The sequence below is a fragment of the Rutidosis leptorrhynchoides genome, chromosome 6 (assembly GCF_046630445.1).
Source record: "Rutidosis leptorrhynchoides isolate AG116_Rl617_1_P2 chromosome 6, CSIRO_AGI_Rlap_v1, whole genome shotgun sequence".
Classification (NCBI taxonomy): domain Eukaryota; kingdom Viridiplantae; phylum Streptophyta; class Magnoliopsida; order Asterales; family Asteraceae; genus Rutidosis; species Rutidosis leptorrhynchoides.
Window position 1 is genome coordinate 403,920,937 of NC_092338.1, and position 22,841 is coordinate 403,943,777.

Sequence of the window (22,841 nt, forward strand, 5' to 3'; positions counted from 1 at the left end):
CAACAATAATCTTTGCTCCTGATTCTTAAAGAATATTCCATGATTGTATTTGAATCTGGAATTCACTGTTTCACTTGATGTAGGTGTACCAGAAGTTGAACTTTCATTAGCATTTGTTGGATTTGAACTCGATGAGGGTGTAGAATTTGATGAATGACCAGTAGGATTTGTTGCATCATCATCTTCAATATGATCAAAGATCTCATCTTCATTTGGATTAACATAAAGATTGTCTTCATCGTCATCAGAAGAATCCATTTCATCATCACTTTCTATTACTGGTTCAGGATTCTCTTCATCTACAATCTCTACATCTTCCGGAATTGAAGATACTGATGATAACTTGCTTAGAATGACAAATCCATCGTCATCCGTCTCTTCAAGATAGAAATCACTCAAGTTCAAATCCTCATCTACCAGTCCACTATCAGCCTCATTATGAACAATTGGAATTATAACTTGCTCAGGCTCCTTATCATCAATTTCATCATGTGTAGAAACCATTTCTGATTCCATCTGAACTTGTTGAGCTTGTGAAGCTGATGAAGACCTTACACTACCACCCTTAGTTGAAATGTTTACCGTTGGGTATTCTCCATCTACTCCTATCTCCCCCTCATGGCTATTCTGAGGATCAGAATCGTCATGTTCATCATCACGGTGAGGACTCAACGGAGAAGAGCAGGAATTAAGTGGATATCGAACACGAGCACGAAACAATGCTTGAATCGAAGTGCGTCGAAGAACATCTAGATTGACTCTAGAAAACATACGACTGAAATATTCTTGCTCCAAAGAATCATAGAAAAGTGGTAAACGAGAAGGTGATGGTGGAAAAGTAACAATAGGAACACCAGCAGCAGCAACTGTTGAAGGCGATGTCGGTGGAAGTGTTTGAGTTGCCGTGAGGGCAGGTAAGGATGATTGTGCGATATTATTCTTATATGTAGGGCTGTACATATTACTAGTCAGATTCGTGATATTCCTTTCTGATGGAGGTTGGGTAACAACCGGAGTTGTCACCGGCGAAGTTTCTTTCGATGCATCCGCCTCCATGACTTTGGTCTCATGGGACTCTGACAGAGTAGTAGAACTACCCGTCTGTTTAGTTCTCGCAGAGATATTGCTATCCCCGACTCCTGAAATCATTGATATACCATGAGGTGGCACATCTCTTTCAGTTAAAGTCTCTTCCTCCAGACCCTGAGATTCAGAATCCGGAAGAGAAGTGGTTTGAACCAATGGATCACTTTCATGAACCAAGGGAACAGTCTACTGGAAGTCTGATAAATATCCCGAAGGATTGTCATGTTGACTCGTTTCCATGGGACGCGGCAGATCTTCCTCATCAAGATAAGCCGGACCTCGAGACCCTGTTGTACGTTGAAGTACAGGAGGATTTCCAGCCGATACGCAGGGTGCCTTTTCAAGATTTTTCGGCTCCCCTTCGGCCCTTCTGGACTTCAATGATTGAGTTTCCTCAATCGATTGAGTCAACGCAGACTTTACTGCAGAGGAAGACTTTACTTCCTTAGATGCCGAAGCACCTTTCTTTGTAGGATTTATTATTAAGTCCTGTTTAGATTGGATGGGCTTAGTGGTCGTTTTACCATCCGTTCATTTAGATCTCCTGCCTACCGAAGCTTGCGCTTCATTTAGCGTAGGGCTTACTGTTATTCTTGAATGTGATACGGAGATGGGTGAGGGTGACCTAATTGGCTCTAGGTCTTGGTCCGTATCACCACTGGTTGGAGTAACTGTTTGGCGGACGATGGGTGTCGAAGTCCTAGATCTAGTTACTCGTTGGGTTGGCGGAGTCTGAATCATCTCATCAGGCATGTATCGAGTTCTCTTGGGAGAATGTTCAGGAGATGATTCAGATGTTGTTGCTGAAGTGTCACTGCTTACTTCGGGTGTTGTGGAAAGAGTTGGTTCAATCCTAGTTGGACTAGGTTCCCTGATCCTCACGGGTTGAGCTTGGTGTGCTACCCTAGATCGTTTGAGGTTCACCCTAAGTGGAGGATTAGCTGGCCCGGGTGGTTGAACTACAGGTTCCTCTACAACCTCTGGGGCTGGAACCACGGCAGGTTCAACTTGTTCTTGTTGTACCGGGTTCGGAAGAGGTATTCCTACAGCCTGAAAATAAGAACGCATACGAGCGTCTTGGGGTTCAGCTAGCCTCACTAGCCAATTTGGAATTTGCGCAGTGAATTGATTATCAGACACCATAGGGGTGTTCATCTTCAGCTCTCCAAACCTTTTCATCTGTAATCCATGTGTACCTGGTACAAAGATATTTGAATTTCTGCAAGCATTGATAGCATCATGGATAAAGATACAGAAAAACCTTTCGCAAGGGATGTATGAACCCCTTGGCTTTTCAACCTGTGCCTGAACCAAATCCCATATAAGTTCTGCATAATCAGGATTCTCTACTCTTGTGAATGAGTAGAAAAGTTTGAGCATCGGCACAGTTAAGCTATCAAATCCACTTCTTGTCATCAACAAGCATCTGTTGATGATTGAGAAGATCACATACCACCTTGAGTGCAGATATTTCTTCTGAAACTTAGCTGGTGGAACATTGGTAGCTCCAACATAACCAAGATCAAAGACAGAAGTCATCATTTGCTGAGTAGCAGGAAAAGCAGGAGCATTCTGTACAAGAGGAAGTTTGAATATTCTCCTGAAGTCTGCTTTTGTGATACTTCTGAATCCTTGTACTCCTCTCAGCCTAAATTCAAATCTGGCTGGTTCGCCCTGTGGATTAGTAGCATTTGGTTGTGTGGCCTCCACAAATCTGATTGATCTGTTAAGAATATCCAATTCTGTTTCTGGCACACTAACTGTGGAGCTCAGAGCAGGCCATAAAGTATGCCTCTCTAGAATTGCAGTCCAATATTTGCAGGGAATATTGGTTTCAGAGTTGATAAAGTGATTGTTCGCCATTTAGCTGTATAAATAAGAAATAGAAGACCACAAGATATTTAACAAAAAGCATATATCTCTATTCTTATTTGCCTTTGAAATCCTTTTTATATTTTTAAATTTTAAGATTTTTATGGTTTTTCAAATATAAAAGTCTTTTATTCTCAAATATGAACAAATAATTGACAACCATGACATTCATATGATATTCATCTTAGTACAAAATCATCATGCAAAGTCAATTATATAATACAAGGAATCAAAACAACACTTAGTCAATTTCAGCATAATTCAAGCAGATTCGGTAGTTATGAAAACTTTAGATTCTGTAACCAAATAAGCTTGAGTTTTCATATCAGAAAAATATAGAATAAACATGTTAAGTGTTTGAAGATAAAAATCAGAAAATTTCAAGGTACCAAATTTCAGGCTCAGTATCAAGAAGGAAAACCAGATTCGGTATCTTCAACAATTAACAGAAAGTCACTGAAACATGCATATTCTATCACATATCATGTAATTTCACAACCATGATCAAACAACCATTCAATTACAAGCATATTAACATGTTAATTGTATGAACAAATTCGGTATCAAGATAAGAACACATTCGGTAGATACAGAATCCATCAAATAAGTAATTAAACATGTAATCAGGCTCGGTCAAATGATAGATCAGTCAATTTAACTCAGATTAGACAAGATTTCATGTTGATTTTCCAAATCAATTGAGTTTAATCAAAGATTAATTGAAATCGACTCAGACTCGGTATAATCAACAAGATTTCAAAAATTAAAGATCATAATCCAGTTATTTTGAACTTTTCTGGTTGATAAAAACATAATTATCTCAGATCTACAATAATATATCTTAAACATTGATTAAAATGAACAATTACCAAGAATTTGAAGAAACAGAATGACGGACTCGGTAGAATTAGGCAGATTCGGTATAATCAACAGACTCGGTAGGTAATTAATAACAGTAAGAGTAATGTTTGACTTTGACTCTCCTTTTATAGATACCGAAGGTAAAATACCGAATGGGCTTTGCAGAATGGGCCTAATATACCGAATTCAGTCCAATTTTTCAAAACATAAACAATTTAACTCCAAATCTTGACAAATTGATTTTTCCTCTTGAAATCCATTTCAATCTTTTCATGAAAAACAATTCTGAGACAATTTTTTTGAAAACTTTGAACTTACCGAATCTGTACAGTTGGTTGTCAGACTCGGTAAAATGCTAAAAATAGCATTTATTCAGTAAAAATTTAAATATTTTTGGATTTTATCTTTTCCAATTTTTATGAATTTTTCAAAATAAGATTTGTACTTAAAAGAACTTTGAATTTTATACAAAGTACAAATCTCCAGTGATACCAATTGTTGACACGGGATGCATACTGAGATGTATACAAGCCATAGTGAATTATTTCAGATAAAAACAAAGAAATTTTGAATTCACTTTTGAAAAACAATATTTTTGAATAATTTTCTCATTTTCTCCCTTTTTCTCCCCCTCAAAATGTGATATACAAGAAAGTAAATCAACATTTGGATCATGTTCCCAAGAAAATGAATCAACTCCCCCTTGAAATAGGATATCAATGAGTTACCTCCCCCTTGCGTAACCATTGAACAAATGTACCTAGGAAGTTATCATTAATCTAAAGGCAGTCCCTTAAAGAAAAATTATCTAAAGCACTGAAACTTAGTTGCTCCCCCTAGAAAGTATCTACTCCCCCTAAACACAAGATCCCAAAAATAAGTCCCAACAGATCTAAGGAATATCAAGCACTATACTCTACCATGCCAATCTCTTTGATCAAGAATTTTAGCCTAAGTTCATCTAAAGGTTTAGTGAACATGTCAGCTAATTGCACTTTAGTAGGCACAAAGTATAATTCTACATCCCCTTTCTCTACATGGTCCTTAATGAAATGATAACGAATATCTATGTGTTTAGTTTTAGAATGCTGAACCGGGTTGCTTGTTATTGCAATAGCACTTTGTGAATCACAATAGATCGGGGTCTTAGAAATCTTAAAGCCATAGTCCAATAGTTGAGTTTGCATCAACAAAACTTGTGAACAACAGTGAGCTGCAGCAATGTACTCAGACTCAGCTGTTGATAAAGACACACAGTTCTGCTTTTTGGATGACCAACCAACTAGCCTATTCCCCAACATCTGAATTGATCCAGATGTGCTTTTTCTATCAACATGGCAACCACCATGATCCGCATCAGTATAAGCAGTGAGATTGAAATCGGATCCATGAGGATACCAGATCCCAAGGTTAGGTGTACCTTTAAGGTATTGAAAAATCCTAACAACCGCTTTGGAGTGAGATTTCTTAGGGTTGGACTGAAAGCGGGCACAGAAATTTACGGCAAGTGTAATGTCTGGTCGACTTGCAGTCAGATACATTAAAGAACCAACCATGCTTCGATAAAGCGTAATATCAAAGGGTTCCCCATTAGTATCAGCATCCAGTAAAGTCCTCATTGGGGTTGTCATTGGTTTTAAAGCAGTCATTTTAAAACATTTTAGCATATCATTGATATACTTTGTTTGACTGATAAAAAACCCATTTAGTAATTGTTTTACTTGTAACCCCAAGAAGAAAGTTAACTGGTCAAGCATGCTCTGAAAGGACCCGTTCATATTGATGATGTAGCGTGAGGGTACGAAATAGTATTATTTTTACTAGGAAATACTACAAAATATGACACAAGTTTTATTAATTTACGGATGGGATATACCTAAACCTTGCTACAACACTATAGGCAGTGTACCTAATCGTAGAGTAGTGTAGTTTTTAGTAAGTCCGGTTCGTTCCACAGGGAGCTAGTGATTACGTACTATATTTTTATAAAACTATATTTATATAAATATATATATATATATAAGTAGTAATATTATTATAAAAGGGGGGTTTTTACCGTTTAATGACCGGTTTGTCGATTTTATATTTTTAAGCGTAAAGATAAATGACAATAATTAAAGTGCGTAAAATAAATAAATGACGATAAATAAAATAACAATAAATAAAATTGCGATAGAATATGAAATAAAAGGATTATGCTTATTTAAACTTCCGTAATCATGATGTTTGACGTTTTGATTTTAATTAATTGTTACTCGGGTTAATTGTCCTTTGTCATGGTTTATTTGATACCTATCTGGTTTTTATCCATAATAGTCCATCGGTCATAAATATAAAGTGCGAGTGTCCTCGTCAAATTACCCTTATACCCGAAGTCAAATATTCCAACTAATTAAGGATTTAAACTGTGACGCAGTTATCACTTCTGTCAACAATTACACCAGTTATCACTGTATGTAATCTACCCCTGTTTTGATTAGATATGAATATTAATTTACCCACTTGATCAGTTTGAATAATCAATTACCCAACCCGAATAATTAATTAAATGATTATAATAGATTCCATATGAACGTCACTAAATAGGACAACCATAATCATTATTAATTATTAGGATAATTAATTTGAAGATAGGTTCGACAGACTCCAATGAGTTGTCACTCAATTAGACAATACCCCCCATCTATTAATAGTCAATAGTCCAATTTCCACAAGTGTCGGTCTTTTGCCCAAACCTTAATTATGGTACAAAGCCCAATTACCCAATTTTAGTAATTAGCCCAACATCATGATTACTTCGTTTTAAATAAGCATAATAATAACTTAGCTACGAGACATTAATATAAAAAGGTTGAACATAACTTACAATGATTAAAAATAGCGTAGCGTTACACGGACAGAATTTCGACTTACACACTCAAACGATCTCTATCATAAATCTTATTATTATCATAATTTAAAATTAAAATTAAGATTATTGTTATATCTTATTAAGTTAACATTATGATAGAGATATAGAATATGGATATTGATAATAGATAGATGGATCGATATATAGATTTAGGATAGAAAAATGTATATTTCAATTGATCGTTACATAGCCTTTTATAGGCGAAATTAGAAATTGAATTTTCATTTACAACCCCTGAACTATGCTCAATTAACAACTTTTTATTATTTAATATTATTCTTATTATGAATTATTTAAATATTATATTTTATTCTTATGCATAGTTGACTCGTAATTTTTACACCGTTGCGTCGAGCGTTGAGAGTTGACTCATGTCCCGGTTCCGGATTTTCGAACGTCCTTGCGTACTATTTTATATCGTGTACTTTGCGTTTTGTAACTTGTACTCTTGTCATTTTTAGACGTTTCTCATCAATAATTTGAACCACTTGGATTGTATCTTGTACATTTGAGCTTTTTTGGACGTTTGCGTCTTCAAATCTTCGTTTTTGCCTTTTGTCTTCGCACTTATTTATTTAAACAATTACAATGAAAATATAATACAATTACATATGAAAAACTATTATTTAGGAGGGATATTGCTATGAAATATATGTTCCTTTTTAGCCTTATCAAATATCTCCACACTTGAGCGTTGCTTGTCCTCAAGCAATACAGAACTTGAAATAAAAACATACATGAATCACTTTTTTATTCATCACACTTTGTACATCAGTGATTTTGATATAGCGGTATAAACAATGACAGTAATGATGGTTAAAGGTGGGTGTGTCATCCACAGTTGCCTCGGGTTTAGGTCAACGACACTTGCAATCAAATAGCCGATTTACTTTCGGTTTCCAAAGCAAAGTGCACATTTGAAAGGTGGTTTACAGTCCCACATGACTATTAAAATGTAGATCCTTAAGGAAATTGGATCTTTATGAAAACATTTGATCTTTTTGAAAATTTAATCTAGCTTTTACCCTAGATAAGTTTTCCGGAATAACCCTTCACCGGTGTTTGCAAAATATTTTTGTGGGTTGTGTGGGTTTCAGATTTGAAAATTTTAGCTCAACACTTGTGGTTTTGTGTTACCCACTTGCTAACCTTGTTTTAGGAAAGCAACACGTCCAGTTTACTTGTCCCGTATATTACCTTTCGGCAAACTACCGTCCGGTTGTAAAGGAAAGCGATGAACAAGAAACTGTTAAGGCAATGTCCCGTGACATGCAGATGATTATGGTCTTATTAACGTGTCGGATGCTAGAACTATCCTTGGTAGGAGCGATAGTAAAGATCATCCTATAATTTTTCGGTCTGGCACAAGGTCCTGTCTCCGACCATGCTATGCAACCACCGTTCTTACGGTTGACACCCGATTTGGTTCAGGTGACCTAATGAATTCCAGGTGAATTCCTAGGATTTTACGTTCAATGGTAATGAACGCATTGAAAATGGATTTTCAGAAAACAAATCGGTTTGCAATTTTGATCAAAATATTTTCTCGTTCAAGCTCGAGTTTAGATATCATTGAATTCCATGAGTTTGAATTCTCAATCTTTAAGGTCAATCTCTATGATTGAGTAATATCAGTCTTAAAAGCTGATTTTTAATCTTTAAGGAGATTATCCTTTATGGGGATCTGATTCATTAGTCTTATCAAGCTAAATTGCACGGTGCCCCCCCATTGTACGAGATAAATCCTTCTCATGGTTAGGATAAATCTGACCACATGGCGACCCTGTTTGATGCTGAGGTCCGTGGATTTCCAGCCGATTTTAGTGATGACTTTTCTAGATTTTTCGTCAACCTACAGTTGGTCTGGACGACAACTTCTTGACCTAAATCAAGAAGCGTGTGTCTTTTTCGGAAGACTTTACTTCCTTCAAATGATGGAATTGATTCATCGTGTAGATCCATCTTTCTTTCAAAAGTATTATAGTAAATCGGGTAAAACAGTTAATTTAGTCCAAAACAAAAGCACCTGCAATAAACTTTACACAAACATGTGATAGATAGTTTTTAATTGAATAACTTGGTATATTCTCCCCACACTTAGTTTCTTTCTTTGCCTTTTTATTCTCCTTTATTCCATTTTAAATGAATTCAAGCGTTTTGGGTTGTTTCTCAATTTATGTCCTTTTTGAGGTAACAATAATTTCAGTATTAACACCTAGTTTTCATCGTTCATAAATATATATAAACATGATTTTGATTTCATTTAGTTGAAAATTTTTCAAATTTTCGCAAAATTTGGCAAATAAACCAAGTGTAAACCCGAGAGAATTTATAACCCTTCCCCACACTTAAGATCATGCAATGCCCTCATTTGCATGAAATCAGACTCTAATTATAAATTCATGAGGGTGATTAGTGTAGAAAAGTTATTGGAAATACCGAGTTTGCAAACATGTTGTTTTATATCACATTTGATATTTTGCGTCTTGTCGTCAAAATTAGAAGCTTTTGCTGAACTTAATGACATTCTTTGAAAGTGCGCTGTTTTACCCTGTTTTGTACATAACATAAAATACAAACATATATATACATATTTTTAAAGTTTGATATATTATCCCACGTTTAAAAATTTATAAAATATATATATATATATATATATATATATATATATATATATATATATATATATATATATATTTTGCATACTTTAGATCAATAAAATTAAAAAAATAATGATAACAAAATTTATCGCCCCGTCCTTGGGTAAAGCAATTTCGGTTCAACGACCTAGTCTTCAACTTACGACGAATTTTAGAAATCAATTTTTTAAACTTAATGAAATAAAGTAAATTTTGTTTTTAAAATCACACAAAACTTAAATTTAAAAGGCATATTAATTAAAACCTAAAAAATAAAAATTCAGAATGGTGGGAGAAAACTAGTTCTTTAGTGTCTGCTAGCGGAAAAGACCAATCGAATTCCATTTTCGGAACTACACGAGAACAGAACAATTAACTCTAGACAGCATTTTCTTTTTAGAACATTTGAATCTCCCCACACTTAGGTAGCCGTGGTGTCAAAATTGTGATTAACTTCATCGTTAATTTCTCTTGGTCCATAATCAACTTGCATATCCGTGACTTTTTCTTTAAGCCATTGGTCGGATTCCTGTGTAATATCCACAATTTCAACTAGTTTCTCCTTTTCTTTAGGTGATAGATTGGATACTAACCGGTTACATAACTTAAAGTTCCCCTTGGTTCTAGCATCGCGAATCCGTTTAATAAGTTTCTTCATTGAACTATTAATAACGGGATCATTTAATTTCGTATCAACAACGGGGTTCTTTGTTATCATGTCATCATTAGGTGTTACTTCATTTTCCCCACACTTAGGCGTTTCATTATTGCTAAGTATTACCGTTGGAGTTGGTAAAAGCACATGGTTCTTACCAATTGTTTTTACTGGTTCAACGGTTTTGGCTGGTGGAGATTTAGACTTTCGAATCATAAAGGTGATCGATTTGTCACCACTTTTAAGTGTCATTCTTCCATTTCCTACATCAAATAACGCCTTGGTGGACGCTAAGAATGGCTGACCTAAAATTAGAGGAATGTTTGGGTCCTCTTCTATGTCAATGACAATAAATTCGACTAGAAAGGTTAAATTGCCTACTTGAACGGGTAGGTTGTTAGCAATTCCAACTGGGTGCTTAATGGTTTGATCAAAGAGTCTAACACTCATATCCGTTGGACTTAACTTACCTACACCTAATCTCTTATATAAGGAAAGAGGCATAACATTTACACTTGCACCTAAATCTGCTAGTGCATCATACATGACACAATCACTAAGTAGACAAGGAACAATAAATTCACCCGGATCACCTACCCTAGGTGGAGGTTTTGGTGGAACTGTCTTCACCGGGTTTATATTTACGGCTTTTGTTTCTTGCACTTTCTTATTCTTCTTCTTCTTCTTCTTTCCAATGGTATCACCAACTTTATTACCTATTATTTGCTCATACTCAACTCCTTTTCTTGAAAACGGGATGGGTGGTTTGTATGGTGCCACCACTGGCTTTACATACTCGGGTGGTGGTGGTGTAACTTCTTCATTGTTACTCACATCTAAAACCTTCCCATTTTCTGGAGCTGGTTTTTCAGAATTCGTTGAGACCATATTAACATTCTCATTCCGAGGATTTACTTCAGTATTACTCGGTAGCTTTCCTTGTTCCCTCTCACTCATCATGCTAGCAAGAGTACCTACGTGTTTTTCTAGATTCAAAATGGAAGCTTGTTGAGTTCTTAATGACTGATCAAATCTCTCGTTCGTTTGGGTTTGAGTTTCAATAAATTGTGTTTGAGATTCAACTAGCTTGAATACCACGTCTTCCATATTTGACTTTTTCTCTTCGGTTTGTTGTTGTGGTTTATATAAGCCAGGTCTTTGTTGATTGAAAGTGTTGTTTTGAGTTGGTTGGTTATTCGGACCTTGTTGGTTATACCAGTTATTTTCGGGTCCTTTTGGATTGTAAAGAATGTTTTGATTTCGATTGAAGTTTAGCTTTGGCGGTTGATAATTATTTTGATAATTATTTCCAGGCCTTTGGTTCATATAGGAAACATTCTCTCGTTGTTCCAATGTTGGTTCAATGTGACAATCTTTCAATAAGTGTGGTCCACCGCATAGCTCACAACTGATTCGTATTGCGTGAATATCTTTATTCATCTTTTCCATTCGTCTTTCGAAAGCATCTATTTTTGCTGAAACGGAATCAAAGTCATGGCTAGAATCGGCTCTAGCCACTTTAGATGAACGAAAAATATCTTTTTCTTGGTGCCACTCATGCGAGTGGGAGGCTGTGTTATCAATAATTTTGTAAGCTTCAGTTGCGGTTTTCTTCATAATGGAACCACCAGCTGTTATGTCGATGTCTTTTCGTGTAGCAACGTTGACACCTTGGTAGAATATTTGTACTATTTGGTAAGTGTCTAAATCGTGTTGAGGACATCCTCTCAACATCCTTCCGAATCTTGTCCACGCCTCATATAATGTTTCATTTGGCTTTTGCGCGAACGTAACAATTTCTCCTTGAAGTCTCACGGCTTTAGATGCCGGAAAGAATTGTTTAAGAAATTTTTCAACTAAAACATCCCATGTGTCAATCGCCCCTTCAGGTAACGATTCTAACCAATCTTTGGCTTCTCCCTTTAAAGTCCAGGGAAACAACATGAGATAGATCTGCTCATCTTCCACTTCTCGGATTTTGAATAGTGTACAAATTCTTTTAAACGTACGAAGGTGTTCGTTAGGATCTTCATTCGGTGCACCACTGAATTGGCATTGGTTAGTTACCATGTGTAGAATTTGTCCTTTGATTTCATAATCTGGCGCATTAACTTCTGGCTTAATAATGGCGTGACCTTGGCCCGTGCATTTAGCCCTCATTCGATCTTCCATACTTAGAGGTTCTAGATTTTCCATGATTGGATTTGTTGTATCCGAATCACTAGAGGATTCTGATTTAACGGTTTGGGGTTCAGGATCTTGGAATTGTCCTTGAATATCTTCCGGGTTCTTAGTTGTGAAATCGGGTTCAAAAGATGGATTATCGAAAATTTGAATTGGAGTACTTGGTCGACTAGATGACGATTCTAAAGAAAAATCAACGGCGGCGATATTTGTTAAACGATGTCTTGATCGAGTTACAGGTGGTGAACGTATGACCGGCGGTGAACGTCTTGCTCGGTGCATTCACTGAATATCCTATTAGTTTTTAAAAAGGAAAGAAAAATTATATAAGTTATCCAATCAATAGACTTTTCTGATTTTGCCCACGTTTCGAATAGCCAAAAGATGCAGCAGAGGGGCAGGATTCGTTTGGTCTCAATATAATTGAGTACTGTTTGGCTCCAATAACCCGGTCCACGTACAAATCCAACTATTACTACGAACCAGAAAATTTTGATGTCTATCAATTTAACCACTTAAAATAAATTTTCGTAATTTTAATAAATTTAGAGAAGAAGTAGAAAAAAATCTAAGTCCTAAAAACTAGAATGACGAGAAATAAGAGAGAAAAAGAGTGCGCGTCGAAAAGTGTCGAAAAATGAAAAAGACGAAGAGTGGTTTGTAAATACGCGGTTAATCCAACCTTATAACGATCACTATCTTAAAATTAAAGCTACAAATGGAGATCACTAATTGGAATTGTAATTGATACATAGGTAAACGCGTCGAAAAATAAAAATAAGAAAATAGCGCGAAAAATGGCGTCGCAAAATTTTAAAGCACCTAAAACTTAGTCTAAGGAATAAGCACTTAAGGGATTTTACGGCAAAGCCTAAAAATCTAAAAATGAAAATAACTATGGCAAAACTAAACTTAATACTAAAAGTTGCGACTATAATCTAAAAATCTAAAGGTAATAAAACTTAAAAAAAAAAAAATATATTATTATTTATTATTTTTTTTAAAATTTTCTTTTTTTTTTTTTTTTTTAAAAAACGATTTTTTTTTTACAATTTTTTTTTTTTTTTTAAAAATGAATTTTTTTTTTTTAAAAAAAACGTTTTTTTTTTACAATTTTTTTTTTTTTTTTATAAAAAACGAATTTTTTTTTCTTTAAAAAAAACGTTTTTTTTTTTACACAAATTTTTTTTTTAACTCATTTACTATTCATGAATAGTAAATGAAAAGAAATTAATTAATTTACTATTCACATGAAAGCGACATTATAGAAATTATTAATTAAAAGTTACATAATATACCCCTGAAGTATTTAATAAATACGACTTTTTTAAAATTTACTATCAAATTTTGATTCTAAAATATTATTATATTATTATATTCTATTTCAATATTATTATATTATTATATTCTATTTCAATATTATTATATTATTATATTTTATTTCAATATTATTATAATTAAAAATATAGCGTTTTAGCGCTCCCCGGCAGCGGCGCCAAAAACTTGATGATGTAGCGTGAGGGTACGAAATAGTATTATTTTTACTAGGAAATACTACAAAATATGACACAAGTTTTATTAATTTACGGATGGGATATACCTAAACCTTGCTACAACACTATAGGCAGTGTACCTAATCGTAGAGTAGTGTAGTTTTTAGTAAGTCCGGTTCGTTCCACAGGGAGCTAGTGATTACGTACTATATTTTTATAAAACTATATTTATATAAATATATATATATATAAGTAGTAATATTATTATAAAAGGGGGGTTTTTACCGTTTAATGACCGGTTTGTCGATTTTATATTTTTAAGCGTAAAGATAAATGACAATAATTAAAGTGCGTAAAATAAATAAATGACGATAAATAAAATAACAATAAATAAAATTGCGATAGAATATGAAATAAAAGGATTATGCTTATTTAAACTTCCGTAATCATGATGTTTGACGTTTTGATTTTAATTAATTGTTACTCGGGTTAATTGTCCTTTGTCATGGTTTATTTGATACCTATCTGGTTTTTATCCATAATAGTCCATCGGTCATAAATATAAAGTGCGAGTGTCCTCGTCAAATTACCCTTATACCCGAAGTCAAATATTCCAACTAATTAAGGATTTAAACTGTGACGCAGTTATCACTTCTGTCAACAATTACACCAGTTATCACTGTATGTAATCTACCCCTGTTTTGATTAGATATGAATATTAATTTACCCACTTGATCAGTTTGAATAATCAATTACCCAACCCGAATAATTAATTAAATGATTATAATAGATTCCATATGAACGTCACTAAATAGGACAACCATAATCATTATTAATTATTAGGATAATTAATTTGAAGATAGGTTCGACAGACTCCAATGAGTTGTCACTCAATTAGACAATACCCCCCATCTATTAATAGTCAATAGTCCAATTTCCACAAGTGTCGGTCTTTTGCCCAAACCTTAATTATGGTACAAAGCCCAATTACCCAATTTTAGTAATTAGCCCAACATCATGATTACTTCGTTTTAAATAAGCATAATAATAACTTAGCTACGAGACATTAATATAAAAAGGTTGAACATAACTTACAATGATTAAAAATAGCGTAGCGTTACACGGACAGAATTTCGACTTACACACTCAAACGATCTCTATCATAAATCTTATTATTATCATAATTTAAAATTAAAATTAAGATTATTGTTATATCTTATTAAGTTAACATTATGATAGAGATATAGAATATAGATATTGATAATAGATAGATGGATCGATATATAGATTTAGGATAGAAAAATGTATATTTCAATTGATCGTTACATAGCCTTTTATAGGCGAAATTAGAAATTGAATTTTCATTTACGACCCCTGAACTATGCTCAATTAACAACTTTTTATTATTTAATATTATTCTTATTATGAATTATTTAAATATTATATTTTATTCTTATGCATAGTTGACTCGTAATTTTTACACCGTTGCGTCGAGCGTTGAGAGTTGACTCATGTCCCGGTTCCGGATTTTCGAACGTCCTTGCGTACTATTTTATATCGTGTACTTTGCGTTTTGTAACTTGTACTCTTGTCATTTTTAGACGTTTCTCATCAATAATTTGAACCACTTGGATTGTATCTTGTACATTTGAGCTTTTTTGGACGTTTGCGTCTTCAAATCTTCGTTTTTGCCTTTTGTCTTCGCACTTATTTATTTAAACAATTACAATGAAAATATAATACAATTACATATGAAAACCTATTATTTAGGAGGGATATTGCTATGAAATATATGTTCCTTTTTAGCCGTATCATATACATTGTAAACGATTCACAATAGTTGATTACATTGCGAGGTATTTGACCTCTATATGATACATTTTACAAACATTGCATTCGTTTTTAAAAGACAAACTTTCTTTACATCGAAAATTGACAGGCATGCATACCATTTCATAATATCCACTATCCAACTATAAATTGATTTAATAGTAATCTTTGATGAACTCAATGACTCGAATGCAACGTTCTTCGAAATATGCTATGAAAGACTCCAAGTAATATCTTTAAAACGAGCAAATGCACAGCGGAAGATTTCTTTAACACCTGAGAATAAACATGCTTTAAAGTTTCAATCAAAAGGTTGGTGAGTTCATTAGTTTATCATAATCATTTATTTCCATCATTTTAATAGACCACAAGAATTTCATTTCCAGTTCTCATAAATATACGTCCCATGCATAGAGACAAAAATAATCATTCATATGGTGAACACCTGGTAACCGACATTAACTAGATACATATAAGAATATCCACTATCATTCCGGGATCCTACTTCGGACATGATATAAATTTTGAAGTACTAAAGCATCCGGTACTTTGGATGGGGTTTGTTAGGCCCAATAGATCTATCTTTAGAATTCGCGTCAATTAGGGTGTCTGTTCCCTAATTCTTAGATTACCGTACTTTAATAAAAAGGGGCATATTCGATTTCGATAATTCAACCATAGAATGTAGTTTCAATTACTTGTGTCTATTTCGTCAAACATTTATAAAAGAGCATGTATTCTCAGTCCCAAAAATATAAAGGGTAAAAAGACAAATGAAACTCACCATACTGTATTTCGTAGTAAAAATACATATAACATCATTGAACAAGTGCAAGGTTGGCCTCGGATTCACGAACCTAAATTAATTATATATATTTATGTGTTGGTCAATATTTGTCTAACAAATTAGGTCAAGTCATAGTGTACCACAATCCTAATGCTCGAGACTAATATGCAAAAGTCAACAAAAGTAAATTTGACTCAAAATAATTTCCAAAAATCTATACATGATTAATATATAGTTTAAATATCGTCATTTTATATTTTTAAATATTTTTAAAAGATTTATTAGAGTAAATAATATAATTTATTTATTAATAAATAAAATTTTATATTAAATTTATATAATAAAATATACTTTTATATATATTAAGTAATAAAATTTATAGGGTTCATTTAATATCATAAAGATAATATGATAGGTATTATTAAAGTAAGTTATTACACGTAGTAAAATATGTTTATATCACATATTTATTTGATAAAATAATATCTATAATGATAGTAAGTAAAAGTTGTATTATTTTGTAATAATAATTATTATTATAAAAATATCAATGTTTATAATTACTAAGATGACATTATGATAAACGATAATTCTAATTATGATGACTTTAATATTTACGATAATTTTTAATATTATCTTTAAAATAATAATTCTATTTAAAATAATAATAATAATGATATTTTATAGTAACAATGACATTTCTATTAAAATGATAATTTTTGTTAAAATGATAGTTTTAATACTAACGATACTTTTAATAATAATAGTAATGATAAAAATAATAAGAACGATAATTTTATCTAAATCAATATCTTATAATATTTTAATTTCATCATGATACTCTTACTCATTATTTCCTAATCATTTCGTTTAATAGCTTTTAATCGTCTTTTATATCGTGTTCATAATAATGATAATCATAGTAATCAAAATAATTAGGTGTTACAAATATTTGTTTTAATTACACTAATATTAATAATGATAGTTACAATAACATTATTAACGATAATACTAATAATTATCTTAATGATAATATAGTAATAATAATAATAACAATAACAATAACCATTTTTAAATAATGATATATATATATTAATAATGATAATAATAATAATAATACTAATAATAATAATAATAATAATAATTGGATAATAATAATAATACTAATTATAACTTTAACGATAATAACGATAGTAATAATAAAAAAAATAACAATTTTTAATGATAAATCCATTTTTTTGATAAAGATAATAATAATGATAATAATAAGATAAAACTAGAACGACGATAAAAACGACGATAATAATAATCATTTTTAATAAAAATATCGAAAATTCAATTGATTATAACTTCTAATCCGTTCATCGAAACCATTCGATATCTAAAGGAAAAGTTCTTAATTTTTCACTAGCTTTCCAAGGACATGCATATCTTATACCTTATCTCAACCGCAAGTGTAACTAATTCAAGATTCAACCTAACCTGTCTAAGGGCAATATCAAAAGTACAAGCATGCATAATCCTAAATACTCGAGCACTAGTCAGGGATACACTATTAGTATGTAAAAGTTAAATTATGAGTACTCACGTATCAATATTGAGATTCAATATTGCAGGAAAGGTACGTAGACGCAATGGAAATGATAAACACTATATTGACCTCACGAGCATTCCCATTAACCATACTCAATCACCTCCATAGCTATAACCCATAATTTCCTTAATCCTATCCTACTCGAAAAACAATTTCGAAATCACTCGGACAGCACTTCGTCGTAATATTTTATGTATACTAATAATATCTTGAAATAATACGGAGTATTCAAGCACTTGATGAACGAGAAGTACCATCCCAGAACCGAGGTCAATAAGCTCAAGACAGAACTTAGAGGGTTACGAACCCAAGGATTTGATATTACCACGTACGAAAGATGATTCACAGAATTGTGCCTATTGTGTCCGGGAGCATTCGAAGATGAGGAAGAGAAGATCGACGCGTTTGTGAAAGGATTACCGAAAAGAATCCAAGAAGATATAAGTTCACACGAGCCCGCCTCCATACAACAGGCATGTAGAATGGCTCACAAACTAGTGAACCAGATTGAAGAAAGAATTAAAGAACAGACTGCTGAAGAGGCCAATGTGAAGCAAGTCAAAAGAAAGTAGGAGGAAAACGGTGATAAGAATCACCAATACAACAACAACAGCAATTACAACAACAATCGCAACAATTATCCCAACAATCGCAACATCAATCGCAACTACAACAAACGGCCCAACAACAACAACAACAACAACAACAACAACAACAACAGCAACTACAACAATCATCCCAACAACAATAATAACCGCAACAACAACAACAATCAGAAGCAGCTATGCCAAAGGTGTGAAAAGTATCACTCGGGGTTCTGCACCAAATTTTGCAACAAGTGTAAAAGAAATGGTCATAGCGCGGCGAAGTGTGAGGTCTACGGACCAGGGGTTAATAGAAAGAAAGGAACAAATGGTGTCGGAACGAGTAATGGCGGAGCAAGTAGTGTCGGAGCAAGTTATGCCAATGTAGTTTGTTATAAATGTGGAAAACCGGGCCACATTATTAGAAATTGCCCGAACCAGGAGAACACGAATGGACAAGGCCGCAGAAGAGTTTTCAATATTAATGCGGTAGAGGCACAGGAAGACCCGGAGCTTGTTACAGGTACGTTTCTTATTGACAATAAATCTGCTTACGTTTTATTTGATTCGGGTGCGGATAGAAGCTATATGAGTAGAGATTTTTGTGCTAAATTAAGTTGTCCATTGACGCCTTTGGATAGTAAATTTTTACTCGAATTAGCAAATGGTAAATTAATTTCAGCAGATAATATATGTCGAAATCGAGAAATTAAACTGGTTAGCGAAACATTTAAGATTGATTTGATACCAGTAGAGTTAGGGAGTTTTGATGTGATAATCGGTATGGACTGGTTGAAAGAAGTGAAAGCAGAGATCGTTTGTTACAAAAATGCAATTCGCATTATACGAGAAAAAGGAAAACCCTTAATGGTGTATGGAGAAAAGGGCAACACGAAGCTACATCTTATTAGTAATTTGAAGGCACAAAAACTAATAAGAAAAGGTTGCTATGCTGTTCTAGCACACGTCGAGAAAGTACAAACTGAAGAAAAGAGCATCAATGATGTTCCCATTGCAAAAGAATTTCCCGATGTATTTTCGAAAGAATTACCGGGATTACCCCCACATCGATCCGTTGAATTTCAAATAGATCTTGTACCAGGAGCTGCACCAATAGCTCGTGCTCCTTACAGACTCGCACCCAGTGAGATGAAAGAACTGCAAAGCCAATTACAAGAACTTTTAGAGCGTGGTTTCATTCGACCAAGCACATCACGGTCATTACGAGTTTATGGTCATGCCATTTAGTTTAACTAATGCACCAGCTGTGTTCATGGACCTTATGAACCGAGTGTGTGGACCATACCTTGACAAGTTTGTCATTGTTTTCATTGATGACATACTTATTTACTCAAAGAATGACCAAGAACACGGTGAACATTTGAGAAAGGTGTTAGAAGTATTGAGGAAGGAAGAATTGTACGCTAAGTTTTCAAAGTGTGCATTTTGGTTGGAAGAAGTTCAATTCCTCGGTCACATAGTGAACAAAGAAGGTATTAAGGTGGATCCGGCAAATATAGAAACTGTTGAAAAGTGGGAAACCCCGAAAACTCCGAAACACATACGCCAGTTTTTAGGACTAGCTGGTTACTACAGAAGGTTCATCCAAGACTTTTCCAGAATAGAAAAATCCTTGACTGCATTAACGCATAAAGGGAAGAAATTTGAATGGAATGATGAACAAGAGAAAGCGTTTCAGTTATTGAAGAAAAAGCTAACTACGGCACCTATATTGTCATTGCCTGAAGGGAATGATGATTTTGTGATTTATTGTGACGCATCAAAGCAAGGTCTCGGTTGTGTATTAATGCAACGAACGAAGGTGATTGCTTATGCGTCTAGACAATTGAAGATTCACGAACAAAATTATACGACGCATGATTTAGAATTAGGCGCGGTTGTTTTTGCATTAAAGACTTGGAGGCACTACTTATATGGGATCAAAAGTATTATATATACCGACCACAAAAGTCTTCAACACGGATTTTATCAGAAACAACTGAATATGAGGCAGCGTAGGTGGATTGAATTATTGAATGATTACGACTTTGAGATTCGTTACCACCCGGGGAAGGCAAATGTGGTAGCCGATGCCTTGAGCAGGAAGGACAGAGAACCCATTCGAGTAAAATCTATGAATATAATGATTCATAATAACCTTACTACTCAAATAAAGGAGGCGCAACAAGGAGTTTTAAAAAAGGGAAATTTAAAGGATGAAATACCCAAAGGATCGGAGAAGCATCTTAATATTCGGGAAGACGGAACCCGGTATAGGGTTGAAAGGATTTGGGTACCAAAATTTGGAGATATGAGAGAAATGGTACTTAGAGAAGCTCATAAAACCAGATACTCAATACATCCTGGAACGGGGAAGATGTACAAGGATCTTAAGAAACATTTTTGGTGGCCGGGTATGAAAGCCGATGTTGCTAAATACGTAGGAGAATGTTTGACGTGTTCTAAGGTCAAAGCTGAGCATCAGAAACCATCAGGTCTACTTCAACAACCCAAAATCCCGGAATGGAAATGGGAAAACATTACCATGGATTTCATCACTAAATTGCCAAGGACTGCAAGTGGTTTTGATACTATTTGGGTAATAGTAGATCGTCTCACCAAATTAGCACACTTCCTACCAATAAGAGAAGATGACAAGATGGAGAAGTTAGCATGACTGTATTTGAAGGAAGTCGTCTCCAGACATGGAATACCAATCTCTATTATCTCTGATAGGGATGGCAGATTTATTTCAAGATTCTGGCAGACATTACAGCAGGCATTAGGAACTCTTCTAGACATGAGTACTGCCTATCATCCACAAACTGATGGGCAGAGCGAAAGGACGATACAAACGCTTGAAGACATGCTACGAGCATGTGTTATTGATTTCGGAAACAGTTGGGATCGACATCTACTGTTAGCAGAATTTTCCTACAACAACAGCTACCATTCAAGCATTGAGATGGCACCGTTTGAAGCACTTTATGGTAGAAAGTGCAGGTCTCCGATTTGTTAGAGTGAAGTGGGGGATAGACAGATTACGGGTCCAGAGATTATACAAGAAACTACCGAGAAGATCATCCAAATTCAAAAACGGTTGAAAACCGCCCAAAGTCGACAAAAGAGCTATGCTGACATTAAAAGAAAAGATATAGAATTTGAAATTGGAGAGATGGTCATGCTTAAAGTTGCACCTTGGAAAGGCGTTGTTCGATTTGGTAAACGAGGGAAATTAAATCCAAGGTATATTGGACCATTCAAGATTATTGATCGTGTCGGACCAGTAGCTTACCGACTTGAGTTACCTCAACAACTCGCGGCTGTACATAACACTTTCCACGTCTCGAATTTGAAGAAATGTTTTGCTAAAGAAGATCTCACTATTCCGTTAGATGAAATCCAAATCAACGAAAAACTTCAATTCATCGAAGAACCCGTCGAAATAATGGATCGTGAGGTTAAATGACTTAAGCAAAACAAGATACCAATTGTTAAGGTTCGATGGACTGCTCGTAGAGGACCCGAGTTCACCTGGGAGCGTGAAGATCAGATGAAGAAGAAATACCCGCATCTATTTCCAGAAGATTCGTCAACACCTTCAACAGCTTAAAATTTCGGGACGAAATTTATTTAACGGGTAGGTACTGTAGTGACCCGAACTTTTCCATGTTTATATATATTAATTGAGATTGATATTTACATGATTAAATGTTTCCAACATGTTAAGCAATCAAACTTGTTAAGACTTGATTAATTGAAATAGGTTTCATATAGACAATTGACCACCCAAGTTGACCGGTGATTCACGAACGTTAAAACTTGTAAAAACTATACGATGACATATAAATGGTTATATATATAGTTAACATGATTTTATTATAAGTATGTATCTCATTAGGTATTTTAACAATGAGTTATATACATAAAAATGAGACTATTAATTTAAGAAACTCGAAAACGATATATATAACGATTATCGTTATAACAACGTCTTACTAGGTACATATGAATCATATTAAGATATTGATACACTTGGTTAATTATGTTAAATGATAAGTAAATATATTATTAAGTGTATTAACAAGAAATACATATGTAAAAATAAGACTACTAACTTAATGATTTCGAAACGAGACATATATGTAACGATTATCGTTGTAACGACATTTAACTGTATATATATCATACTAAGATATATTATATATCATAATATCATGATAATATAACAATTTAACATCTCATTTGTTATAATAAACAATGGGTTAACAACATTCAACAAGATCGTTAACCTAAAGGTTTCAAAACAACATTTACATGTAACGACTAACGATGACTTAACGAC